The following is a 5,161-nucleotide window of genomic DNA, read 5'->3' as shown; positions in this document are numbered from 1 at the left end:
AGGAGAGGAGAGGAGAGGAGAGGAGAGGAGAGGAGAGGAGAGGAGAGAAGAGAAGAGAAGAGAAGAGAAGAGAAGAGAAGAGAAGAGAAGAGAAGAGAAGAGAAGAGAAGAGAAGAGAAGAGAGACTTTAAAGATAAAAAGTAGTGAAGACACTGGTGGAGATTCCAACCTAAAAACACATTGGGCCAGATCCTTATGACAACTCTCGGCACAGCAAGACTCCAGGGATTGCTGTCTATTTAATGGGAGCAAACCTGCCTCCTTAGAAATATCTTACTATTCCTTACAGAGCCAGGCTTGAGAGTGACATTTTCAGGTCATGGAGAAGGCTGTAGCTAGTTTCTTCAAATATAATATATGCATAGATATCAACTGAAAGTGAAGATATACAAGAATAGAAAACACCAAAGCAACTATAAAACTCACAAAACATATGTCTAAAAAGAATATAACATTATTTCTAATGTTTCTCTTCCAGAATGTCAAAAGAAGGACAAGTGTCCATCACAGAACAGAACAGCTATGAAACTAACATATGAATATGTAGTTTGTGGTCTTTGCTCAAACTGAATTTTGAGCTATGCTTCATTGGTAACTGTTTTAGATAAATCAGTGCCACCACAGATTTCAACTATGTGGTAATTTGATCTACTTCTTGAGAGTGACATGGCATCCATGTATTTGCTTTTGTTTCTTTTAATCAACTACTGCCTTCAAGAATTCCAAATACGAATGAAAATACAGCATATTTTTCCCTTTGAAATTTATGCAGAATTTGAAAGATGCAAAATGGTCTTCGAAGTCTTAGGAGTCACCACTCAGCATTTAGACATGAACAATTGCATCATTTATTCAGGGGAACATTTATTCAGGGGAAGAACTGAAGGAGATGAAAGGGTTTGCAATCCATAGAAAGAACAACAATATCAACTATCCAGACCCCCTAGAACTCCCAGGAACTAAGCCACCAACCAAAGAGTACACATGGATGGGTCCACTGTTCCAGATATATATGTAGAAGAGGATGGCCTTATCTGGTATCAATGAGAGGGGAGGCCCTTGATATTGTGTACGCTTGATGCCCCAGCATAGGTGGATGCCAAAATGGTGAGGCAGGAATGGGCGGGTGGAAGAGCACCCTCATAGAGGCAAAGAGGAGGGGGCATGGGATGGGGGCTTGTGGAGTAGAGACCAGGAAAAGGACAACATTTGAAATGTAAATAAATAAAAATAACCAATTAAAAAAGGTTTCTTATCTTTATTTACTTAAGATGAAATGCCGAAATTAGGCAATTTTAGAAAAGATAAGTCATTATAAGGAAATATGTCTATCAATTAAATTTACTAGCCAATTTCTCAAAATCCCATCAGACTTTCTAAGACATTACTTTTCAATTACATTAAATAAAGATCATACAGAAAAATGTGACTTTGGTGTTTTATTTCTGTACTAAGTATTGAAAGTAGTACCTAGCACATGTGAGGTGAGTGGATTACCATGGGGTTGTATCTCCAATCCTCCTTTATATTTTTTACTAAGACATTAACTTTCACAGAATGTCCTTGAACTAATTCTGTAATGTCATATTGGCCTTGTACTTGGGTTGCTCCTATTTTAGTCTCCTGATTAGCTTGGATTATAGTCCTGTTCCATCTTGCCAAGTCTATTCGCTTCTTTTAGAAAGTTGAACTGTACGTTTTTCAAGCTATGTTTTAGTGACAATGACATTTACCTGAAGTAGATGAGGGTCCAACTTAGCCCCAGGCTGAAGACCAAGCAGCCATTCACCAAAGTTGTATGACCCATTAGAAAGTTACATTCCCCTTGTTGCTGCTGCCTAAATTCATTCTAAACATATATATTGTTCAAACACACACACACACACACACACATGTGATTCTATCTTTGAAGCCTAACACACACATACACACACACACACACACACACACACGATTCTACCTTTGAAGCCTATAGTTTATCTCTGTTGAATTACTAGTTCTATTGGTCTATATGTCCAATAGGGTAGGAATTAGCTTCAAAGTCTAGTTTTCACAACTGAATTGCTCTTTTTGCAAGAGTGAAAGGACTTGGTTTAGTGACTTCTGTCACATTCAGAAATAGTGTTCATCCAGCATCAAGTTTACCTCCATTATATCATAGTGGACTGTATTCAAAGAGTGTGTTCTGGAACTTTTAGCAGTTGTTGTTATTAACACAAAAAGAACATCAGCTTAAGGAAGAATCAAAACTGACTTCACCTTAAATATTTGCTTTGAGCCAAGAATAATGACTTTTAAATATATATTTTAAAACTTCCTAAGACTCAGAACTAGGAAAAAATAAATTTCTGTGAATAGTCTGCTTTCTGTTATAGCTGTGTGCTCTGATTGTACATGGGAAAAACAAAAATATAAAACAAAACAAAAACAACAAAAAGCAAAACAAATAATAAATTAAAAAAAACTCAATCAATTGCCAGAAATTTTATTTCAATGGACTGCTCACATATCATTCTGATAGATAGGCTTAAAAATATATATAAAGTCTAATTACTAGCTCTCACCTAACTTTGCCTTAAGGGTGGATTAAAAGTTCTGTAGACCCAAGTGAAGATAATGTTGTAAAAAACTAGTTGTGATAAGCAGTTTTGGTAACAGTGGATAAAATAAACCATCAAGACAATTGTCAGGACAGAGTAGGGGGTACAAAAAACAAGGGAAAAAAACAATTTTAAGTTTTTTGTTTATTTCACTTAAAATAACATATTCAACAATGACATTAGCTTAATACTTATTTATTGAGTGCTTACCATATTAATGTACAATATACTAGGCACAGAACAAAAACCACAAAGAGCAGATCCTTTTAACACGTGAGTCAAATATTCAAAATAGAGATACTATTATAGCAGAATACAATTTTAAAACGAGAACCTACATACTTTCTACATACTCCCTTGGAGCCCTTTGAGTTTCTATACTTAACCAATCAATATCTTCTGCATTTCCTACTGAACATCACTATTCTTTCTTGAGACTCAAGCTAAGAAAACAAACTCTACACAATATTCATTTATCATTGAGATAGAACTAAACTATTGTACATATAAACATGAAAGATAAGTGTCCTATGGGATCACACAGTAGTACACTGTAACACTAAGACAGTAGAGGATCTCAGAGATTTCCAGGTTCCTCCTTACCTAGCTCCATCCCAGGTAAAGAAAGAACAGAAATGCTAGACTAGATTAGCTGAAAGTCTGAGTATGACAAGACTTGTTCCCTTTCCTAACTAGAACCCAAGTTCTAATAAGACTTAGTTTGCAAGCTATGGAAAAGCTTAGATCTATATGGGCTCAGTGAGTATTCAAAATCTCATCTTGGCCCATTTTCTGTGTGCTCAAAATATGGTTTAGAAAATATATGGTGGGGGAAACAAAGACCTTTCAAAGGTTCCAAGACTCCACTGGGACTACCTGAATTGTACTCAGGGTTGTAAGTCAAGGAAAACAGAAAAGAAAGCTGTCTGTTCTGAATGGATTTGGTCAGCAGAACTGTGAAGCACCTGTGTGGATGGATACATGTATAAAGGCTAGGGCACTATATGTCCCAAAGACCTCATTCTGGTCAGGACCCTATACTTGGCCATTGTGTAAGGCTCCTTGGTGCATAAGCAAAACCTTCTTTGGAGATGCTCCAAGTCTTGCTCTTACACAGTTCTCTTCACTACCATTTAGAATTAACTGTGGGGAACAGGATTTGTTCAAAATTGTCTATGTTTTCAGTTTCCTTCTACAGTCCAACCTGAGAGGAGTTTGCCTCATAGTAATAGGGAAAAGTAGCCATCTTTAATGACAAATTTCTAAACCTTTTGTGAATGCTCTGATGTTTTTTCTTTCTGTCTCCCCAGAGGAATCAGCTTTTGAGCATTCAAAGGCTAAAGTTATACTCATTTTCGACTACTTATTCTTTCTCTGGATCTCTGGGAAAGACCAAAGAATGTAAGGCAATAGAAGGAAAATGAACTCAAAGCTTTAAAAACGTAGCCTACCACATAATTATTTATGTACAGTGACAAGTCATTAAAAAGTTACAGAATAAATGGACAGTATAAAATAAATGAAGCAAAGTTGGTATATGGAGGAATAGAAAGAACAAATGAATGAGAAAAAATAAATAGAAGAGTAAATGAGATAAAAAATGTTTCTGATAGTAAATAAAGAACAGAATAGGTAATAAATATCTTAAAGTGGCCCTGAGCAGGTAGGTCTTAGCATTTCAAGAAAACAGTCTGATCTGTGACCTTCATTGTTGACAGCATTTATTTTATTCAAGGTACCAAAGTTTTAGAAAGTGTTTAATTATTCACACCAGTATACAAAAACAGCATTTTAATTGAAGTTACTAAAATTGCTAGACTCCAGAATAGGCATCACTTTTAATACCTTCTCACAAAGAAAGTAACCTTCTCTATCTCAGCTCCAATCTTTTTCCACAGTACTTTCTCAAAGTTTGTGTGTGGCTTTGGTGAAAGAGTATCTGCAAATAGGTGGTAGAAACCAAGATAATGATATTTCAGTCAAGAACATTAGCTAAAAAGGCAGCAAAAGGAACAGAACTCTCACCAGAAAATACAAAATAGCCCTGCCAAGTGCCACTTGATCAGCATCACTTGCTGGAAATATGTGCAAATTGATGATGTCTTTCTTAAAAGAAAAACTCTAAACTTTTCAGCTAACAAATTCCCCAAAAGCATGCACAGAAATTATCTAGCAGTGCTCAAGTAGTTAAATTTTGGTAAGAAAGAAATCTCATTTCCTTTAGCAACAGATTTCAAGTAATTAATAAAATATATTAAAATTCACATATACATATATTCAAATAATATATATGTATATACATATATATATTATATATACATATATAATCATGCATATACACACACACATACATGCCTTTTTAGCCTGCTGTCTCATTAATATTTAGCATTTGAAGTTATCCTAGATATTAAATTGATTGGGTATAATCCTACATAATTTAGATTCCATCCTCTCATGACTGAGAGAGAGAGAGAGAGAGAGAGAGAGAGAGAGAGAGAGAGAGAGAGAGGAAGGATTCTTATGGCTTAAAAATAAGAAACTGGAGCAGTTGTGACTAGAGT

The sequence above is a fragment of the Grammomys surdaster genome, unplaced genomic scaffold (assembly GCF_004785775.1).
Source record: "Grammomys surdaster isolate TR1022 unplaced genomic scaffold, NIH_TR_1.0 125888, whole genome shotgun sequence".
NCBI lineage: Eukaryota > Metazoa > Chordata > Mammalia > Rodentia > Muridae > Grammomys > Grammomys surdaster.
This window is presented reverse-complemented; position numbering follows the sequence as displayed.